The following is a 21,941-nucleotide window of genomic DNA, read 5'->3' on the forward strand; positions in this document are numbered from 1 at the left end:
CAACCCTCCTGCTAAAACAGATTAGCTATAGTTAGTTGCACAGGAAATTGTCCAGGCAGGTCTTTAATCATTCTTCAAGTAATCATCTTTAAGAGAATGTAAGATGAGTTACCTTACAAGTAACTCATAAGTTACTTATAAGTAACTCATCTTACAGGACTCTGTTGTCCTGTGTGAAGTCACACATTCAGGCTACATGCTTTTCACTTCCTAGTATCAAAATGATTTGCATTCACTATGATCTTGTAATGATCAAAGCCACCCCCTGGACTAAATATACATATGTATTTTCCATGGGAAAAAAAAAAATAATAGGAGGCATTACTTTTGGAGTGACCTATTATGCATGGCAAATCCTAAAGAACTTAGTCTCTTCCCACAAACCATTGGTAATGCTGTACTCTGAAGAAATACCACTCTTCAAGATTTTCTGTAGAGATTCTTGCAGAAATAAGTGAAATGCAAAATAATAATGCACTGGATTGATATGGACTGTGATTTGCTTCTGTGAAGTTGATGATGTTCATTTCCTAGTAGTATGTATTTTGCTTGCAGTCTTTAAAATTCATTAATTTGTCACAGATCTTGCTATTACACTTCAATACCTTTTGCTTTTGCTCATAGCATGAATTTTAGTACTTATTTGCTTATTTTTCCAGCTGGTGGTGAATAGGAAAGTTAAATGGGTTAACATGTTCAGCTTTAGCTAGGTAATTGCACTGGTAAAAAAACTGGTAAAGAGTTTCATCTAGCCGTATTCAGTCAGTTGAGTTAGACATGTATGCAGCTGTCAATTTAATCAGTAAAGTGATTCAAGGTAAATGTATAGGGGTACATGGTAATACAGTGTCTATGACACTAGGAAATGATCCATTTTTTAATGAGAGAGTTTAAGAAATTTCTACTAAAAAAAATAGCAGTCTGTTACACCTGAAACAGTAAGTCTACTGGTAATCACTGCAGGATGTTTTGTGAAGTCTAACCAATAATATACATGCGTCCATCCTAACCAAAACCAGATAAGCCTTTAGATCTTACTTTTTGGCTTCTTAAAATAATTGGAATTGAAGCATTGTTGCAGTTTGTCGGTACAGCCACTGTAAATGAGGCTCATGTTCAAAAGCAGAGCACTTCAGGCAAGTCAGACACCTTAAAATAACATGCTGGAGCTTTTTTGATTTTATGTGAAGTAGGAACAGAGATGACAAGGACCAAATATCTCTAAAATAAATTGTGTGATGCTTGGCATAATGAATACAAGAGCTTACCTAAAAAGAACTTAACTTCTTTTAACTTCTATTGGCAATGTTGCTAATCAAAGGAGTAATGACACTTCCAAGCGTGAGCAAACACCAATCAGCTAATATCTGCAACATAACCTTTCCTTCCATCTAAATTCTGTACTTCTTCCCAAAGAGCAGCGCAAAATGTTAATAGGTTAAAAACTGACCTGAGTCCTACACAAAAAATGGGTTAGAAGAGTACAAGTATAAAGGCAATAAAAGTAATGCCCTAGGTATTATGAACAAGAATACAAAACTTCTGTCAGTAGAGCTATAAACTGGAGAAATTATTTGAAATGGAGAAGAACAAGAGCAGAGATTTGTTAAAGGTGAGTAATGCAGGTAGAAATTGTTGGGTGATGTTCTAAACAACACTGAAATAGACATTTTTCTCTCTCCTGGGCAAAAACAAGGTCTTAGAAGTCAAAAGCTTGTCTTTTTGCATGCTGAAAGTCAGAAAATATATATTGAGTGTTACTTGAGATCTTTACTTGTCTGAAACCCTATTTTCATTGTTTTCTTTTTCCAAAAGATTTCATTCAGCTTAACTCTATTTTTTTTTAAATCTTCACAATGTATTGAATCATGCTTCAATTTGCAAGTTTCAGGACAGAGAAATGAAGTAATGTATTGCAATCTATTTTTGTAAATTAAGCTTAGGTTGCTGCCCTGTTCTATGCCTGTAAGTACGAGATCTAAACTAAAATAATTGTCAAATTATTTTAATTTTCTCTGAGGGACAAAATAACTTCACCACTGTGGAAAAGTAGTCTCACCAGTGGTAATTAGTGTGTTTGTATTTATATGAGATTTCTTTTGAATTTATCAGAGAGGCAGGTGCACAAGAAAGAACTCTCCATTAAAAGCATCTTATTGCCATCATCTGTTAAGACATCATATAATTTTTACTTTTTTTACATTAATGGTAGGGAGGTGATAGTAAATATTTTTATAATTTATAACTTTTCTTAAATTTGTTATGCTCATCAAAAATCTTGTAGCTTAGTAGCATTATTTGCTCTGAAGGAGGAACAGTATATTTTCCAAGTCTATACTTCCTAAGGATGAAAGAAAAGATGAGGCATAAAGACTAATAGAATCGAGGTTTGTCTCAGACAAGACTAGATTCTTCTGTATGTCTTGAAAATTTATCTTGCTTATTGTTTTTAGTTGTTTTTGTAACATATGGATCCAGATTGTAATTAGGACCAGCTGCATCTTTTTTTTTTTTTTTTTTTAATCATTATTAGTAGGGTTTATGTGAATGAATTTGGTAATTCCGTAGTGTTTAATATCCAGATTTCTTACTGCCATGGGAAGTGTCATGCTTTTGCTTCATAACCAGACACTATATGTCTTCAGTGAAATCTTATTTAAGAAAGTACAACATATTCATTCTTTATACTTAAGCAAATTCATATTGCAGAATGATTAATTGCATTCAGCCTTTTCATCTATTTCTAATTTTTCAGGACACATAATTGGATGCAAATTGGCCAGTCTTAATCATTAGATAACATTAATTAAAAACAGAAGCTATAGGTAATGGTATGATCATTGGTAGAAATTAAACAGATCAGGTAATAGTTCTCTTCAGAGACTCATGACTTATACCTGAGCCTTATTAAATTCTAATGTATAAGTGCCCTGCTGGTAGAGACTGTAGGAGAGATGTATTTATAAATAACTTAAAAGTAACATATGAGGGCAGATTCTGAAAAAAAGGAGGTAGGGGAACATTCCTATGTCTCAAGGACTCAGGAGTTTAATAAATTAGAAAGTTTAAATTAGCAATTTAATTAGGTGGAATTTGGTTTAGCATAATGAAAAAAGTGTTGAAAGAGAAACGAAAGATATTACTTTTCTGATCCTGTTTCTGGAACACACCAAAATGTCATATTCTGAAAATTCGTATTGAGTATTTTTTGAACTTGATCAATTAATTTCATACTCTGTCTTTTAAAAATGACTGTGATGTTAGATGACCTATATGCTGAAGAAACTGGAAGCTCTTTGGAAAACCTGTAATCATGTTGTCAAATAGATCAGTGTTTCATGTGTATATTCATATGTGTTAGTGTTCTCATGCAGAATCTTTTGACTTGCATTTAAAATTACCTCTGAATTACACTGAAGTGAAACTGAAGCAAATTAGAATTTTACTGAGCTGTATGCTTATATGGCTTTTTTTTTTATACTGTGACTTTTTCATGTGAATAAAAACTGAAGAATTTGAGCGTGAGGCTGAGTGAACTTGTCATCTGTACAGCAGACAGACTGAAAATTTTACAATTGAATTGCCATTTGTAGAAAGTCTAAACATTGCTTTAAAATAAATATCTTAAGGGAAAATAATGTGCTTAGTGAGGCACTGACAGAAAAAAAGTTGGAAAGGAAATATGCATGAGTGTATTGGATGAAGGAGGGAGAAGATACTTGCCTACTGCAGTATTAAAAAGCAAGTGTTCTCATTTCAAATTACATATTACACCTGAATCAGTTTCACTGAAGCATCACTCCCATTTAAAAGAAAGGGAGGAGGGAGGACCTGGAGAACGACAGCCCAGTGAGGCTCACCTCTGTGCCTGGGAAAATCATGGAACAGATCCTCCTGATCTGATTGCTAATGACTAAGCTAAAATCACATTAAGCTTAAAGCCTTGGATATTCTCACGTATTTTTTGCTGCAAATGATAATATTACACCATCCATAGCCCACCTAATTTTCTGAAAATATCATACTTCTGAAGTACAAGTGGTGGTGATTTCTTTGTCCACAGTAATTAAAAAAAGACATCTTTGTCCCGCTGTATATACTTCCTCAATTTGTATCTTGCAGCAAATCTGCTTTATGGAAATATCCTTGTAATGGAGAATCTGTGCTTATCTACCCTATGCCCTATTTCTTCTTTTTTGAAGACTGAAATATTTAATGTGCGAGGCTGCTTTAGAACACTGAAGTTTGTAACTGTGGATAAGCATGAATCTGAATTTTCTAGCTTTAAAAAAATAGCTTTTTGAACTGCACTAAATAGTCACAACATTGAATTTACAACATTATTAAATACTCAGTATGTGCAGTCTTAATCAGGACAGAGTGAATACCCCAGAGGTCCTGTTTTGATTTCCAGTAAATTGCTTTTTAAGCTTCTATAGATTTATACTTTAGGCAGATGTGATACCAAGTGAAATATTTTATGAGATTTTAAGTGAATTTATTTCTTTTTCTTTTCTCTTTTCAGACAAAGCTTCCTTCCTTTTACATGTCAGCAAAATTAAGTTAGCTGCATCTAACTTCAGATGTAAGCCAGTATAGCCTATTTTCCATATAAATTTAATCCAGTGTAGTGTGCATTATCCATGACTCAGAATAGCATAACAAAGAAGCCATCAAAGGTTTCCATTATGAATAAAATAGCTGCTAGATAAGATAAATATTCAAGGCAGATGATAGTGGAAATTAAAATTTGATAATTGGGCTTCTACAATTAAATTTTAAATTGGAAGAGTTTCTCCCATTCCACCATTCTTCACAAACACCATTTGCTACATCTCTGTATAACTTGAAAAGCAGAAATACATTACATTAATTATTTTTAAGGTTTATTCTGATGCAAATATAAGTCTTTAATGTGTGGTGCATACTACTGCTAAGAAACAAAGTTCATTACAGAAGAGTGGACAGCTGAGTGGGCTGCAGATGGGAGAAAAAGCCTTTTACTTGTGTTTCATGTCTGGAATGGGATCTGGCAGTAATGCAGTGCTGTTTGTAAGGTGTAAGCTGGTAACATCAGTGATTTTCAACCAGGGAGAAGAATCACCATTGCCACTGTGATGATCTTTTCCTCACAAATCATGATCATCTTTGTTGCATTGACAGCAGAGATCTGAGTGCTCTCAGCTGTCAATTCATTCGTATTGGTGACAGCAAAGTCTTGTCACTCCGGTTTTGTAGGGAGCATAAAGGAATTAGTAATGCCAGATAAATGTAGCATGACACGTCTTACGTACTCAGAAAGTCCCTTTGCTGTTTGAATATTTAAAATGAAAAAAAAGGGAAATGAGAACTTCCCAACTCAGCTGAGGTTCAAAGAGAAATAGTAGTCTTTGCTTTTGTGGGTTTTTTTTAGTGTTCTGTCTCTTTCCCTGTTATGTCCTTTGTGCACAATGTTCACAAGTTATTGTTTCTAATGCCCTTCTGTGGTTTTTCGCCTTGCAATGACAATTTTATGGTTGAACAAACTGTGGGCACAAAACAGTCCTTGGAGGAAATGTAAGTAGAAAAATAATTGGTCCTGGAATCAGTGTATGGAGAGGAGCTTCTGTTTGCAGTGGAGACTTTAGAGAAAGGAGGGCATGGTGAGCAGGATGTATGCATGCTGAGAAGGAATGTAAAGAGTCAGGGCCAGGGGGGCATATAAGAAGGATGAAGTTTCCCCATTCTGATTTAGTACAAAACTCTACTGGAAGACAAATCCTTTTCCTAAATTGTTTACAATCTAAACAGATAAGGTGATGCAGGACATAACTCTATACCATGGACAAGAAGTGCAAAAATATCCCATCCAATGCCAGATTGCACTTAGGCCTTCTTGCTTTCCAGTATTTTAGGTAACCTTACACTTTTAGTTGTGTATAAAAGCTTTTCTATCTCTACCTCATCCATTGCTCTCATTTCTTTCGAGTATGTACAAGCTGGAAATAGGGAATATCAGAAAGCACCAATCATAAAAATTACAAGTATTGTTTGATGGAGGAAATCAGACAGTGAGTACCAACTAAGCCAATCAAAAAGTGAGTCCATTGTAGCTGGGGATGAGCCACACTAAAGGAGCTGACTGAGTTGCTGTGCTCTCTGCACATTTTTGTGGCTAAATTTGCCTGAGAAAGTAGGTGCTATAATGAAAAGATAAGTGGCAGCAGACACTCTGGTTCTTCTAAAAGGCAAGGGGAGCTTGTTCTGCAGACGTTCATGGCTGTCATGTAACTTAATCTGATTGTAGTCATGATATAGTTCTTCTCTGCAGCAACACTTGCATAAATTATCATTCCTAATTTTACATATTTACTTGAATATAGTGTCTCCTATTTTAAAGTAATGAAGAAACTTTCCTTGTTTCTCATTCTTCTGTTTAAGAAAAAAACTGCACTTTTAGTGCTATGAAAAAAAAAATTGCGCACTTATCACGTTTAACCCATTTATTTACTGAAAAAATCTGTACATAATTATTCTTTACTTACAGACTGAATGACGAGACACTAAATTTCATTTTCATAATCCTGATGCAATTTGTTCCTGTGGTCTTAAAGGAAAGGTTTCCTAATGAACTGTGATCCTGCTGGCCTAGAGTGTCTACGCAGTGGTCAGAACAGTAACAGGAGCTGAGCTCTGCAGAGAGGGACCTGGGCGTCCTGGTGGACGACAGGTTGGCCATGAGCCAGCAGTGTGCCCTCGTGGCCAAAAAGGCCAATGGCATTCTGGGGTGCATTAAGAAGAGCGTGTCCAGCAGGTCGAGGGAGGTGATCCTCCTCCTCTACTCTGCCCTGGTAAGGCCTCATCTAGAGTACTGTGTCCAGTTCTGGGCTCCATAGTACAAAAAAGACAGGGATCTCTTGGAAAGAGTCCAGCGGAGGGCCACAAAGATGGTGAAGGGCCTGGAGCATCTCCCCTATGAAGAAAGGCTAAGTGAACTGGATCTGTTTAGCCTTGAGAAAAGAAGACTGAGAGGGGACCTGATCCAGGTTTATAAATATCTGAGGTGTGGCGGCCATAGCGGTGAGGCCAGTCTCTTTTCAGTGGTACGTGGAGACAGGACGAGGGGAAACGACATAAGCTGCAGCATAGGAAGTTTCGCACGAATGTGCGTAAGAACTTCTTCACGGTGAGGGTGACGGAGCACTGGAACAGGCTGCCCAGGGAGGTTGTGGAGTCTCCTTCTCTGGAGATATTCAAGTCTCGCCTGGACGCCTACCTGTGCGACCTGGCGTAGGGAACCTGCTTTGGCAGGGGGGTTGGTCTCGATGATCTCTAGAGGTCCCTTCCAACCCCTACAATTCTGTGATTCTGTGATTCTGTGAAATCCACTCTGCAGCTGGGGATGCTGTCAGCTTCATTGCCACACAGCTGGCTCCTGTGGGCCTGCCTCTGCTGCTGCTGTTGCATTTCTTATACAGATATGTATATGATATGTGCTTCACTGGAAGTCCTTTTGCAAGGACACCAAGTAGCAGAAAGTAGAAGTTTGCCATGCTAATTTTTCAGCCCTTGTGACTAATTTGGATTTTAATTTATATTAGATACAGCTTCCCTGGCATCATTTTAAAACCAGTATAAATACAGGATTAGCTGAAAAGCAGAGATCTTTAACAGCAGAGATCTGTTCAGGCATTCAGTTCTCCTCACTGAGGGATATATTTAGAAATGATATTTGGCATTAAAGAACATTTTTTTTAATGTAGCAAAATGTTTTCTATTCAAATGTCCCATTTTAAAAAGTACATTTAAAAATCATGCAGTTTTTTGAGGAATGCAGGATTTGATATCCAGTTAAAAAATAAATTTTTAGTCAGTTCTACTCTCTTAAAGATATGTTTTTCTTGACACTTAGGAAATAAATTGTCCTCAGTAATAGAACCATCATGGAAACTATCTGCTTGATTACGATTGTTCTGGAAAGTTGTTGGTGATATTGAAGTAGTTTATCACGAAAACTGTTTTGTATTAGCAACTAGCAGCATAATTTTGAGTATAGAAAGCTACATCCTCATGGCCAGTTATCTAGTTTTGATTGTTTTTTTTTTAAATATATTTATCTTACTCAATCCCTCTGATGCTGGTGCAGTCTTACTAGTAGTGACCAGGAAAGCTAAAGATTTCAAGAAAAACAGCTATTCTGGACGTTGCCATAGACAGAAAAAAGAGAGAAAGTTGTTCTATGGTAACAAGGAAAAAGTAAGTTGTTCATTAAAAGGTTTCTTTTTCTTTTCTTATTTCAAAGTTGACTTGAAATAATAATAGAATACAAGAACTTAGCTGTGTATTGAGTACAACCATCTTTGTGTATTGTCAAAACCTGAGAAGTACTATCCAGGGAATGCCTTGGCTGGAATAATCTGCAAATGCATGCTTGAGCAAACCTAGGAGTCCAAGGAATTAAATTGTGAACCAGGTGTATTAACACTGACAGGCCATTAAAAAGCAACACATTATTTTATGTCAGTTAAGGGCTATCAAAATATGGCACTGAAAGTTAAGACCGCGTTGAAGTTCAGGCTCATGCTGTGAACATGTAAGTCATAAATAGATCTCTTCTGACAGTGGCTGTCTAATATGTCATAAAAGTAAGAAATGAAGCAGTGAGCTTGCAGTTTCATGAAGTCTTGCTTTTTCACTGTGCAGCAGTATGTTAGAAGTTCACTTCGTGGTGAATGGTCTGTGGATATTGTAGTTCACTGGATTGAGTCTGTCCTCTGGAAGGAAGAGGCACAGAAACTGAGAAATTGTTTATCATTTTATGTATTATTTCACTTACTGTAAAGCAAAATATCAGCCAGGTAAGGAAGAAATAAGAAGAAATGCTAGTGGAAAGTACATACAACATCGCTAAAATCATTACCTGTTATTACTTCTGTAGTGGCAGATTTTTCATATGCATTCAATTCTAAAGGTAATATGTAAAAATTACTCCACACTCTTCCTATCTGAATAATTAATGAGTTTGACTGCTTTGAGGCTTCCAAGCCAATGCAACTTCTGAATGGGTCTGAAGGACTCAGTAATATTATGTGTACAACTTACAAATGACCTTCAAAAAGTGACTGCAAACATCTGTATCATATACTTTTTTTAGCTGATGACTTTTCTTCTTCCTCAGTATAACCTTTCACAATTAGATTGGTCCCCAGTTAGAATACCGACAAAACATTTTCATATGCTTAAAGCATAGAATGGCTAATATGTATAACAGCATTCAGTTAATCATTTTGCTAAGTAATTATATCCCCAAGAAACAGCCTGATAGGATGACATGTCAAAGAAGCCAGAAAGAAATTTAAAATTCTGCAGTTATTTAATTGAATAAATGCATTTAAAATTTGCATAGACAGATTATATTATTTATAATTAACTTCCCAAATCATTTATTTTGTAGTCTTTTAATTTTCTCTGTATCCTTCTGAGTCATTGAAAAATCCAGTCACACCTGACAGTCCCAATCTTGCATTTAAATGCGATCAAAGTAGGCAGAGCAATCATACTTTAAACAACTTATCCTGAGTGACATATTAAAAAATCTTAAAATCAGTGCCAACAGCCACTTTTGCCTGTGGCAGTCTTAGATCAGGCCATTTCAAGTCCAAACACAGTCTTATTATGTATATTGAGCTTATGGTGTTCCTTTTCATTTTATTTATAGTGTAGAGAGAACTAAATCTCTGGGTGCCTTCTCATGGGAAGCAGTAGCCAAGAGAATGAGCAGAAACAAGTGTATTCATCTTTTTAATGGTAACAGAGATAGTCAGCAAAGATTAAATTCTTTCTATACTACTTTATAACACAGAACATATATACTCTTCATTTTTATCTTCAGTCTATCTCACTATGTTAATACTTCTCTGCCTCCATTTCAGCTGCTGATCTCTTCTCCTGAGTTTTCACAGAAGTACAAAGGATTTTTACATGAATTTGTAAAAATCAAAGTTGTCAAAGTTCACTCAACCTGTTTTCAAGCATAGGAAGTTATATATGCTTCTTTCTCATGTGTAGACTTCAGTCCAAGTTAATAGAAAGATTATATTACAGGGAGAACTAAGCCATCCCCTATCAAAATGCCTGTATCCTGCTTCATCCAGCTATGTCCATCATCATTTTTCCTGTTGTTTGACTTCATGGTGTGGCCCAGTTCTTTGCAGTCAATCTACTTCCAACAGTCAAGGAAGAGGGAAAGAACACTGTGTGTGAAGAATTGAAGGAGAGCAACATACACAAGTTTGTAAGGTCCTATTGATTCGAGTAGTTTCTCCCTTTCAATATCATTACTTCCAAACTTGCTACCTATAATACTTTATAAAGTAAATACATTTTTTAATTAGTCTAATGTTTCTTTTTAGTGTACTTATAGCGGCCTTCAACTTAAATATTGAGGATTGCCAGCTTCTAGAATTAAACATAAAATACAAAAGAGAATTTGTTTAACATTACCTCTATTTTCTGGACTTAAGGCATGTGCATTACATCAGAAATCAGTAAAAATTTCAAACAGAAATAAATATCCATGACTGCGACTATGTCAAAGAATAACCAAATGTGTATCTAGAAATGATTTCTGAATATTTAGCTTTTGCCAATAACTGTTGTCTAAAAAGCTCTGTGTGCTCTTTATCACTATTGTTACACTCCAGATAAGGAGATTGTAGGGTGCTGTTGGGCTGCTGTGATTGATACATCCCTAGTTTTTCTGTTTTTGATAAGTTATAGTTCTAGCTACGATAGTGATGTTGTCATCTGGGTTAACTTTTTAGGTACTTTTTAGGGTTTGAATCACAGACTGGTCTGTATACTTCATGATGTTATAGATAGTACTTACGAAATTACATCTGATTGGAAGTGAGACTTTTTTTTTCCCCTGAAAGTACTTTCAGCATGACACAGTACTATTTTTCCATTCCACATCTCTATCCATTCATATACTCATTTTATTTAGGCCTAGAAGTGTCTGATGGCAATATTAAATAATTTTGAGTGTCATACTGTACTGTCTTAAATTTGAGTCCTCTGAGTCTATTAACACAAAAAAGAAGAATACGTTACATTGTTAGTACAGGCTAATGAAAAATAATATTGGCATAATGGCTGCAGAACAGCCTTTCATAAATAAATTGCCTAATTGAAACAGGAAAAGTACTTTGTCATAATTTAAAAGATTGTTTTTTGCTTCATGGATGTTCTTTATCTGTTCCTTAATACAATCTGTGGTGGCCTCCATTGAGATATTTATTATGTGAAATACTCATCTCTTAAAGATCATACAATCTTTAAATATTCTACCTTTTTTATGAAGAATATTGCTGTGAAGAACTGTGCTTTTTGACTGTCTGAGGAAAATGTGGTATTTATGCATGCTGACTTACTAAAAGAACATCCAATTATTGCTTTTTAGGGCTTGTATCCCTGTAAAAGTCTCTGCGAACTTACCGGATGAAGTTAATTTAAGATATAGCTCATTGCTTTTAACACATCCTAAAGGAAATGAATGAGCCTTTCCAAAAGGAAAGAAATTCTTTCAGAAAAGTTTGAATAAATGTAGCCTAATGTTGGATGTGTTGGAACATATTGGGCAAAACAGGCTTGGTCAGGTTAGAGTCCCACTGGTAGAAATCTTTGCACCAAATCTCAATCTCAAGATGGTCGGCATTATTTTTTGAAGTTGATTCACCTTTTTGTCTGTGTTGAAAATAGTTCTATTTCTAAGCAATTGCAGTAGAAATAGAAATGCTTAGAGGACAGCTGTTTTAGTGTTCCGTAAGAGTCTTCCTGCGAACTTGTGCAAGTTACATGCCATTTCCATATTTAGTTGATACCCATTGATATACTTAACAAGTTCAGTTTCAATCACTCTAATTCCCATTATGTTGTCAGACTATGAACGAGATTTTGTGTACTTAAATACATGCAAAGAATGAAGTATATGATCCAGACTCCAGTGAATTCAATGGTAATCTTTATTTGGACAGTAATCTTCAACAAACTCATGACATTTGCATGAAAAAAAAATATAAAAAGCTGAATGGGATTGAGTCATTTCATATAAAGACATCTTGCCCACATGCATCCAGTGCCTGTGAACTCTTACCTTTAACACTGTTCTCCAGTACTTGCATAATTAGCTCTATTACACTGTTTATCACTCTGGTGTTACTTTTCTACACATATGCCTTGTGGCAATAAGGTCATGAAAAATTATTCCTTGCTTGGGCTATAAAGGAACAACTGTTATGTACAGTTGTACTGAAACAGTTCTGTTAACTTCAATCAAACTCAGAATTACATTATATTATCTATCAGCCAAGCCATTGTGGCTAATAGCAAACAGGCTATATTGTTGAATATACTGTAATGAAATGCATTCAAAGCTATACGGGCCTCTGACTTCAAGGCTGCAGATCTGTGAACCTGCTGCTTTCTAGAAATTAAAAGTATGGTAAATCCCTGAAGTGTTTCACCTCCACCATTTCCTTCGGCAGTTTTTCACAGAACTTCCTCTGATTAATTGTTAAGCTGAGTATACTTGAACTAAGCCATTAATTTTGTCCGAAAAGGTGTTTTTCCAGAACGCTTTCTCTAGCAAGATGATACTGCCTGCATTATTAAACACTTTCTCTAGTGCCCATCCATAAACCCTCTGTTCCCTGAGCACAGATCCTTTCTATTTACCTGCAGTTCACAGAGACAATAAACTGAGATTTTGTGCTTCAGCTGTCCTCTGACAAAGCAGCTGTTTTTCTGAATCTAAACTAGTAGTAAATTATTAACTTTGAGTATTTTGAAGTTTTTCTTGTATTAGGTGCAAAATCGCTCATACTTAAATTTGTGTATACTTTTTTTTTTTTTGCATAATTTAATCTGAGTTTCCTCAGAACTCAACAACCTGTTAACCATGGCCTTACAATGGCAAAGTGAGATGGAAGAATGGGGAGAGAGTGAAGAGTAAAGTAGTTAAGTTGGCATTATTTTTCCGCTAGAAAGCCGTAGCGTGTTAGACACTTCTGGAAAATAATTTATTTTCATTTAATATAAAGTATGACATAAATAAAGGTTTAGTTCTCTTGGTGTACACAACCACCTCCATTTATTTGATGTGATTTTATACTAACATGATAAATTGGTGCAGCTTTTTTTTTTAATGGACATTTGAGTCAAACAAATATAAATTCTCAGCATCGATAAAAAAAAATAAGGATCTTGGGCCTTATTTATATAAGGAGCATTCCCAGAGCACTTGTTCGCCTGAAAAGATTAATGTTATTTATTGGACTGCATATGTCATTTTAGGATATATTCTTGATCACTGCTTAACTAGCAGTCGGGTAAAACTGCTTTACATTGTATATGATTCAGTTCTCTGGATGTGAACAGAAATACGGTCACACAAAGCCTTTGCCATTAGACTTTTACAATTAAAATTAGTTTATTATGAGTTTACATACAGACAAGTTCTTCTGATCACAATCCCTGAAGTTCACTGGGGATCTAAGTACACAACTGCTGCATCTTTAAGAAAATTCTTCCAGGCTTTGTTCAGGAATGAGTTTAAAAACTATTATTTGAATGTGACAGTATTCGGATTCTCATCCTCCTGCACAGAGAAGCAGTTACATATAAGCTTGTAGTCCATTTAAGAAAGGAAAGCATGGAGCAAATAATATAATTTTACATAACTTTGGTGTGTTTTGTTCTCTCAATTTATGTTCCATAAACATTAGTGATTTTACAGGATAATTTAAAATTATTCCTAAAAATTCCAATGACTCATACTGGTGAATGGTGATAATAGATTGCAGCTAAGTTAGTCAGTGAAGGTCAGGGTGGTTAGTGAGGGGAGCAAGGTAATAGGCAAGACTGAGACCTCAAGAAGGGCAGAATAGGTGAAAAGGAGGCTCACCTTGAGTTCTTGTAGCTGAAAGCTGGAGAGACGAGCAGGAAGTGTGCAGATAGCAAACTGTGGGGCTTTTGTAAAAACTGAGATACAGCAGGATGGATTAGATAACTGTATTCTGTGCTACAGAGGTACAGGCTCTTGTGGAAATAATGGTGAGTAAGATGAGGAGGGGTGTACACTATTTACATGAAGTAGCAGCTTGAATGTACAGAGCTCTTTTATGGAATGACAAACAAGATCTTGTGGAGAAACATCAGTCACAAGGACTGCACAATCCACAAATGGATTGAATGTCACTAAGGTAACTCTGCTCTATTAGGTTTTCAAATTATTTTGTGCAATTTTTACATTGCTGTCAATAAGACTTGAAAAACATTACTGATTTGGCACTCTTCAATGAAAGCATGGATTGCCCAGATTTGACTGAAAGCATAAATTGTTCTGCAAAACTAGATGGTGTGATACCAGAGAAGGCAGGAATCCAGATTGGCTTTTAAATTCTAGATTGCCTGCAGTGTTGGCATTTGGAAACACTTTCTCCTCTGCTTTGTTTGTGCACAAGTGGCAGCATTAGAAACTGTTATTACTGGCAGAGCAAGGAATGCAAAATCTCATGATGACAACTCCATGAATTTTTTCAGAGCAGAAGCAGTCTTCAAACTGGCATGATGGATGTAACATTCATTTAAATCTGTTGACAAGTAATTAAAAAATAATGAGTAATACCCTGAGTAATTCAACCTGGGAAATACTGGGGAACATCTTAGAAAAAAATCAGTTTTATGAAAAGTAATGGACATCTCATCACGATATCAGAATGCGAGTTCAAAATAAAAGGCTGAGGAGAAGGCTAGTTTATAGGAAAAGCATTAGAGCTTTTGCCACAAGATATGGAATGGCAATGAGCTACATGGGGTTAAAATAAGCCCAGTTATCCTTTGAGATTGCTAAATACAAGTTAATCATATTTGTCTTAGTAACCCCAAGGTCTGCAGTGGTCAGCTGCTGTGCAGTTGCTTTGCAAATATGCTCACCTTGTTCTGCTACTCCTATTCAAGCATCCATTTTTGTTGCCTGTTGAAGAGTATGTTGGTCTAAATGGAATTCAGTTCTGTTTACCTTTATTTCCCACACTAATTTTCCTCGCTATATTTACTACCTCTTTTCCGAGAGTCTGCTTACAAAACAAAGCTATAATTACTTAGAAATGCAAAACACTTGGTTGCAACTGTGTTCATATTTAAGTTAAACTCCGATTAGGAGCATATTTCAGTCTCATATTTATTGCTAAATATAATGTTGGTATGTATTTCAGTAGGACAACAGTATTTTTCTTTTGACACCGTTTTGTTCTTTGTTGGCTAAGAATTTACCAAGTGTTTCTACTAGCATATATATAAGGGGCAGATACCCTATAAAGAAAAGGCAGCATTTCCAAGGAGATAATATGGTAAAGTTCTTTCCTTTTTCAGTGCCATTAGGTCAAGCCTGACGTTCTGTACAGTTTTTCATAGGATGTAAGTAGCAATGAGAGAAACACCTCACCTATCATATCCTCTCCTTTTTATGTGAAGTTTTACAGTAGTTGTGAAATTCTTTAAATAGCTACCAAGCTGGGATACAACACAGTCAAAAAGTCACTGCATACTTAGAAACCAACCATCTGTTCACCTTTTCTGCCCTTGTGGCTAGGAAAACAGCAGTCAAGTTACAGAATGATGTCAGAACTATTTGGGCAATTGTTTGTCTTTAATAATAGATGTAATAGATGATCAGCTTTTGATTGTACCTAGCCAAATTTCTCAAATGCTTAGTTTTACCGAAGATGTGGAGAAGACCAGTTTAGAACATCATGCCTATATTGTGAACAGCTACACTCTTTCTTCTCCATAGCAGTCCACATCCTTCTTCTCTCAATTCTGTCAAGAGACAGCCTCATTTGCACAGTTCTCAGATGCCACTGACTGTTTCCAGGTCTTGACAAATTATTCTTTTCAAAGGGTAATTAAGTAGATTCCACTCATTTTTAACTAGTTAAATTAGTTTCTCCTCTAGGTGCCAAAAAGGAAACAGCTGAGAAACAGTTTCAAAATTAAGAAATTTTAAAGACATTTTAGAAAGATCTAATAAATAATGATGTATATATTCTCAACTATATGTCATGCTATTCTTCACATGCATTCTGCCATGGCCTACAAGCTCTTATCTATTGTCTAGGGTCCTAGTGCACTTTGTGCTCAAGAAACACACAACAAAAAATTCTATAATACACTTTCTATTATCCAACAGCATTGTGTACTCTTAAAATAGTTTTTAACAGAATCCATAAGCGTTCTTTGCCCTACTATTCTCCTTGTTTAGCTAAGGTACCTATAACTATAGCCCTGAAAATTGATTTCTCAAAATTTCCATACAGAATGCTTTTGTGAAATTCATTAATTCTAGACAATTTTGTTGTATACGAGAGGTATGATTTCAAAGAAAACATTTTTTAACAGAACTTGTAGCATTAATGCAGAAGCAAGAGGTACCAGTGGAAAAAAAAAAATACTGTGTAGCTATAAGGATTTACTGAATGCACTGTGAAAACATGACTATAAATCTGAAAATACACTGGGAAAGTAGCTTTTCTTGGTGTGTTTTTTTTTCTTCTTTTCTTCTTCTTCTTCTTCTTTTTTTTTTTTTTTTTGTTAATTTGAAATTGACTTTTATATATATATATATATATACATACTTATTTTCTCCTAAAATTAAAAGTTACCCTTTGACTATTTTTTTTTCAAATATATGCTGTCATAATACCATGGTAAAATCAACCCGGTCAAACAGATCTGCAGGGCAAGATTGTAGGATGATATAAATCACCATAGCAATTTTGACAGCAAGAAAATTACAGCCATTCAGATGCACTGAAGATTTGTGCCTATGTCCTGGGGCCGGTTGGCTAATTCTCATTTCTTTGATGGATATTTGTAATAAGTGACACTACCAGGAACAAATGTACCTACTAATAGTAATCTAAGAATGGTAGTCTTGGGTCAGATCAGGTGTTCATTTAGCCCAGCAGCATGTGTTTGTAGGAAATCTTTAGGGACAACCAGTAGCACAGCAGTACTTCTCAGGGCATGCTTATCCAATGTCTGGTTTTACTAGCTTCAGTACTTCCTGGGCTATAATCTATATTAATCTCTTCATGTTTTACCACTCTAGATACACTTAACTGATGGTTTATCTTCAGTCTTTCTTCTCTCACTTGTAATGTTAATTTTTCTCACACAGAATCACAGACTCACAGAATTGCAGGAGTGGGAAGGTACCTGAAGAGATCATTGAGTCCAGCTTCCTACTAAGGCAGGTCACACAGGTAGGCATCCAGGCGGGTCTTGAATATTTACAGAGAAGGAGACTCCACAACCTCTCTAGGCAACCTGCTCCAGTGCTTTTTCATTCAGGCAGTAAAAAAAAGTGCTTCCTTGTGTTACTGTGGAACTTCCTGTGTTTCAGTTTCTGCCCATTGCCCCTTGTTCTGTTTGTGTGCACCACTGAAAAGAGTCCACCCCCACTCACTTGACTCCTGCTCTTAAGATATTTATATTTATGTATTTTATTATATTATAATATAGATAATAGAATATTTCTATATTATGTTATATTAACATTTTATATATTGTTTAAGATATTTATGAACAGTGATGAGACCCAGGTTACTCAGCCTTTCCTCAAAAGGGAGATGCTCTAGGCCCTTAATCATCTTTGTGGCCCTCCGCTAGACTCCTTCTACATTTTTGGAATTTTCTCCCTACATTTTTGGAACTGGGGAGCCCAGAACTGAACACATTATTCCAGGTCTCACCAGGGCAGAATGGAGGGGGCAGAATTTACATGGTATTAATGATTTACAGAATTGGCTCTGTACATGCAACTGTTATGGATTTCTCTAAAATAAACAAGGAAATTTTAGTACTAACTCCAGTGTAAAGCACTCCGCCAAATACAATAAAAATGTCGAAAAACATCTAATGGAAAAAGTCTAACTCAAATCTACTTCAAATAGACAATTTTTTTTTCTTTATTATATAATTTACTATCAGAAATGGTCACTAACATGATATCAAGGAAATTCTTCTGCTTTGATTGTGGCACTAGACCACATCCATTAATCATGGTTCCACAAAAATGATTTTCTTGTGCTAACCAGCTGCCAAGCAATAGACTGAAAAAAAAAAAAAGAAAAATTACAAATATAAAGCAAAAAGAAGTTGCAGTTATGGATAAAATAACATTTTGTGTCCCATCACAGAATCATAGAATGATTTGGGTTGAAAGGAACCCTTAAGATCATCTAGTTCCAACTCCCCTGATGTAGGCAGGAACAGTTCCTGCTAATCCAGGTTCCTCAAAGCCCCATCCAGCCTGGTCTTCAATGCTTCCATGGAGGGGACATCCAGGGGGCTTCCACAGCCTCTCTGGGCAACCTGTTCCAGTGTCTCACCACCCTCACAGTGAAGAATTTCTTCCTAATATCTTGTCTAAATCTACTCTCTTCCACTTTCAAACGATTTTCCCTTGTCCTGTCACTACGTGCCCTTATAAATTGTCCCTCCCTAGCATTCCTGTAGGCTCCCTTCAGGTACTGAAGACTGCTATAAGGTCCTTTTGGAGCCTTCTCTTCTCCACACTGAAGAACTCCAACTTTCTCATTTTGTACAGAAGACTACATTGAGTATTCCTTTCCTTCCAGATTCTTACCCTGATTCAATAATGCTTTATTACACAAGATAAAAAAAAAATGTCCTGAGATCATCTTTGTGTACCTTTATTTTTTTTATTTGTGCTCCTTTTTCACTTATTCCTAAAGAGGTGTTATTGACAGGACATAATTCCAGTCATTTATTAATTTGAATCTGAGGCAGATTATATATTTGACAACAACCAACTAAATTGGGAAAACATTATTTGTTGATAGCAGAAGACACAGAGCATTAGGGGTTTGTATGTGGGGGTTGGTTTAGCCATAATTGCAATCAAACTCAGCAGTATTGCCTGTTAGAGACTGAAGAAGTTTACTTTAAAGCCTGATCTCACTGGTTATATAATTCAGCTATGGTAATTTGCAGTTGAATGAGACCTGACTTGAAAACGCTCAGCTCAAATGCTGATTTCCTACTGAAAATGGCTTGCAGAAGAATCTAGAACACAGAATTCATTAGAAAAGAAGTTCATTTGGCCAGGTACAGTTAAATAATAAATCAAATGTAAACATCTGAAGCTTCCAAGAGTCTATTTCTGACTGGTTTGTGGCTCTGTTTTTAAAATACTTTATCAGTGAAAAGGTGTTTTTCCTTCCTATTTTGTGAAGCTAACTGTCAGACAGCAGTCCACCACATAAATCCAAGAAATTACAGTGGTAAGAGTAGTTTAAGTGAGACCACAACCAGAAGAACTGTTTTACTTTGAGCTCACGACTTAGTCTTCATATGAATAGCACAAAATGGTCATTGCTAATAACATTATTCCCTCCTTCAGGTGACACTGAAGCTCTATCTCCTAAAGGGTCACAATAGGTGAAAGCAAAAGAGAATTAGCAGGGTCTCTAAAGCTTCAAATGGCTATTAAATACAGTTTTCAGCAATTACGTGGCTATATTTCTTCAAATGTCAGATCACTTTATGGACCTTCACTCACTTCATTCAGAGCTTTTTTTGTATTGTTAAGTGAAGAAGTTGAAGAAGAGGTCACTGGCCAATCAACACAGTAAATTGACTGTAATTACTCCAGTCCCCAAAGGTAATAACATTCTGCTTCAGCTGACAGGTCTGCATAGCCTTGTGGTAAGCAAGGTCATTGGAACGACTTCAGTTCTATGTCAACACTGCACAATGGGAAAGGAAGTCCTGCTCTAGGAAGACCTTTTTCTTGATTAAGACCTCTGGAATTCAAGATAAGTACTTGGTATGTTCAGATTCCAGTTCAGTGTATTTAACTTATACTACTCTTACGACTGTGCTTACTATTACATATTTATTTATTTATTTTTAAGAAAGGAAGTAAAAAGAACAGATGAACAGGTTAAGCATTTGGGCTGAAGAGTAATATTTTTTCTCTGAGATTAATTGCAAACTTCTGGATTATACCTTCCCCCCTCCTCCTCCCCCCCCCCCAAGATTTCTTGACTGTTGTTTGTGCCACTAATTTTACAGATGTGTTATTGATAGATGTAACGTTCTGCTTCATTAGTGAACCATACTTAAGCCAAACAAAAAAGTCTTAGTCATTTCTCCTTAGGCTCAGATCCACAGTTTTGATCACAAGGTTCCTGTGTTGCTGACATTCACTGCAATGGGATTTGTTTTTTAGGGGCTTTAACATGAAATAGAATGTTGAAGAAAGCATTATTATTACCAGTTTTTTACCTAAGCTTCACAATACTCAGGCTTGAAGTTTCAATTATAAGAGTAAACTGGATGTGTTTAATTGATGTAACTTATTTTATTTATAGAATATGGAAACAGTTAAATAGGGATTTTTTGTACTCGTGAGCTCTTCTTCTGCTACCATCTCCTGGTACAGAAGCCTCTTATTGTTGGTTCTGAGGTTGCATTGGTCATATGAAGCATTTGGTGGGAATTTAAGGCATGCTGGTCTTAGGATGTTCAGCCCCAGTTTATTGCTGTATAAGGAGGATTTTAAGTAGATGGAAAAATGAATTCTGAGAGTAAAACAATGGTCTTGGTGAAATCTTTTATTAATCTTTTAGTAAAAACAGAAATAGCAAAACTAAGCACTTGGCTGTGGGCCTTTGTTTTCTCCAGACATTAGTATTGACATAATAACCTCTCATGAAAATCTACAAATATAATACAGCATTTTGACACTTCTTTCCCTGTATCATTCTTAACTCCTTCTCTCTGTGTGTTGCAGCTTGCATTTCTCTCTCTTTCATACGGGTATACTTGTTTAAATGGAAAATGTTCTATAGTGCTGTGGACAGCTTGGATTATTGATGGAAATTGTATGCGTTTTTGCATATTTTCAACCAGGAGAAAATTAAGAGGGAGTGATGAGAAATGATTTTTTTTTACACTTGCTGTGCCTTTCTTGAAATTTAGTGAAGAATAAGAGAGTAGGTAACATTTTAACCATCTTTAAGTGAACTATTCAAACAGCCTCATCTAATCCCTTCACATTTTGTCATATGATATGGAATATCAATTTGGCCAGCTTGCATCAGCTGTCTTGGATCTGTTCTCTCCCATCTCTTTGTTCCCCCTTAGCCCCTTTCACTGGCAGGATATTATAAGAAGCCAAGAACCTGAAATTTCCTTGGCTCTGTGCAGCACTGCTCAGCAACATTGTTTTTCTCCTGAAACAAAAGCAGGATTGTACCAGACACTATGAAGGAAAAATCAACTTCACTGAGGGGCCCAAAATTGAACACAGTACTTGAGGTGCGTCCTCACCAATGCTGAGTACAGAATGATGATCACTTCCCTGCTCCTGCTGACAACACTATTTCTGATACAAGCCAGGATGCTGTTGGCCTTCTTGGGTACGTGAGCACACTACTGGTTCACATTCAGCCAAGTGCTGACTAACACCGCTAGGTCCATTTCCTCTACACTTTCTTTTAGCCACTCTGCCCTAAGCCTGTAGCGTAGCTTGGGGTTGTGACCAAAATGCAGGACCTGGCACTTGATCTATCTTGGCTTTTGTTTTCTTCTCAAGTTCCCACTTATCTTTCAAAGATGTTGATTGACACTCTTGTTTACTGAGCTTATTCAATTGCAGACGCTTCAAGAAGTTTAACAGATTTCTTTCAGTTATGTTGTTGTGAAAATTCATTCTCATTACCATGTCTCTATGCATTGCTTGAAGTGCTTTGTAAAGCACAATCTATGTTCTTTCCACCGGACATCTTCCAGACTATCTCTTGATCATTGTTGTATTCAAAATATAACATTGAAGAAATTGTGGAATTATCAAGAAGTCACTGTTTACTCAC

General features: G+C 36.0%; 1 long non-coding RNA gene across 1 annotated transcript in view; it reads left to right on the forward strand.

The window, feature by feature from the left end:
* LOC146544439 (uncharacterized) overlaps nt 1-21,941 on the forward strand; it is a 226,066-nt gene that overhangs the window by 128,337 nt on the left and 75,788 nt on the right. The window contains exons 3-4 of the long non-coding RNA XR_014882906.1: nt 17,219-17,303; nt 19,747-19,891. This is a non-coding gene — a long non-coding RNA (uncharacterized LOC146544439). The remainder of the gene's footprint in view (nt 1-17,218; nt 17,304-19,746; nt 19,892-21,941) is intronic.

This window comes from Meleagris gallopavo, chromosome 4 (genome assembly GCF_905368555.1).
Source record: "Meleagris gallopavo chromosome 4, MGAL_WU_HG_1.1, whole genome shotgun sequence".
Lineage (NCBI taxonomy): Eukaryota > Metazoa > Chordata > Aves > Galliformes > Phasianidae > Meleagris > Meleagris gallopavo.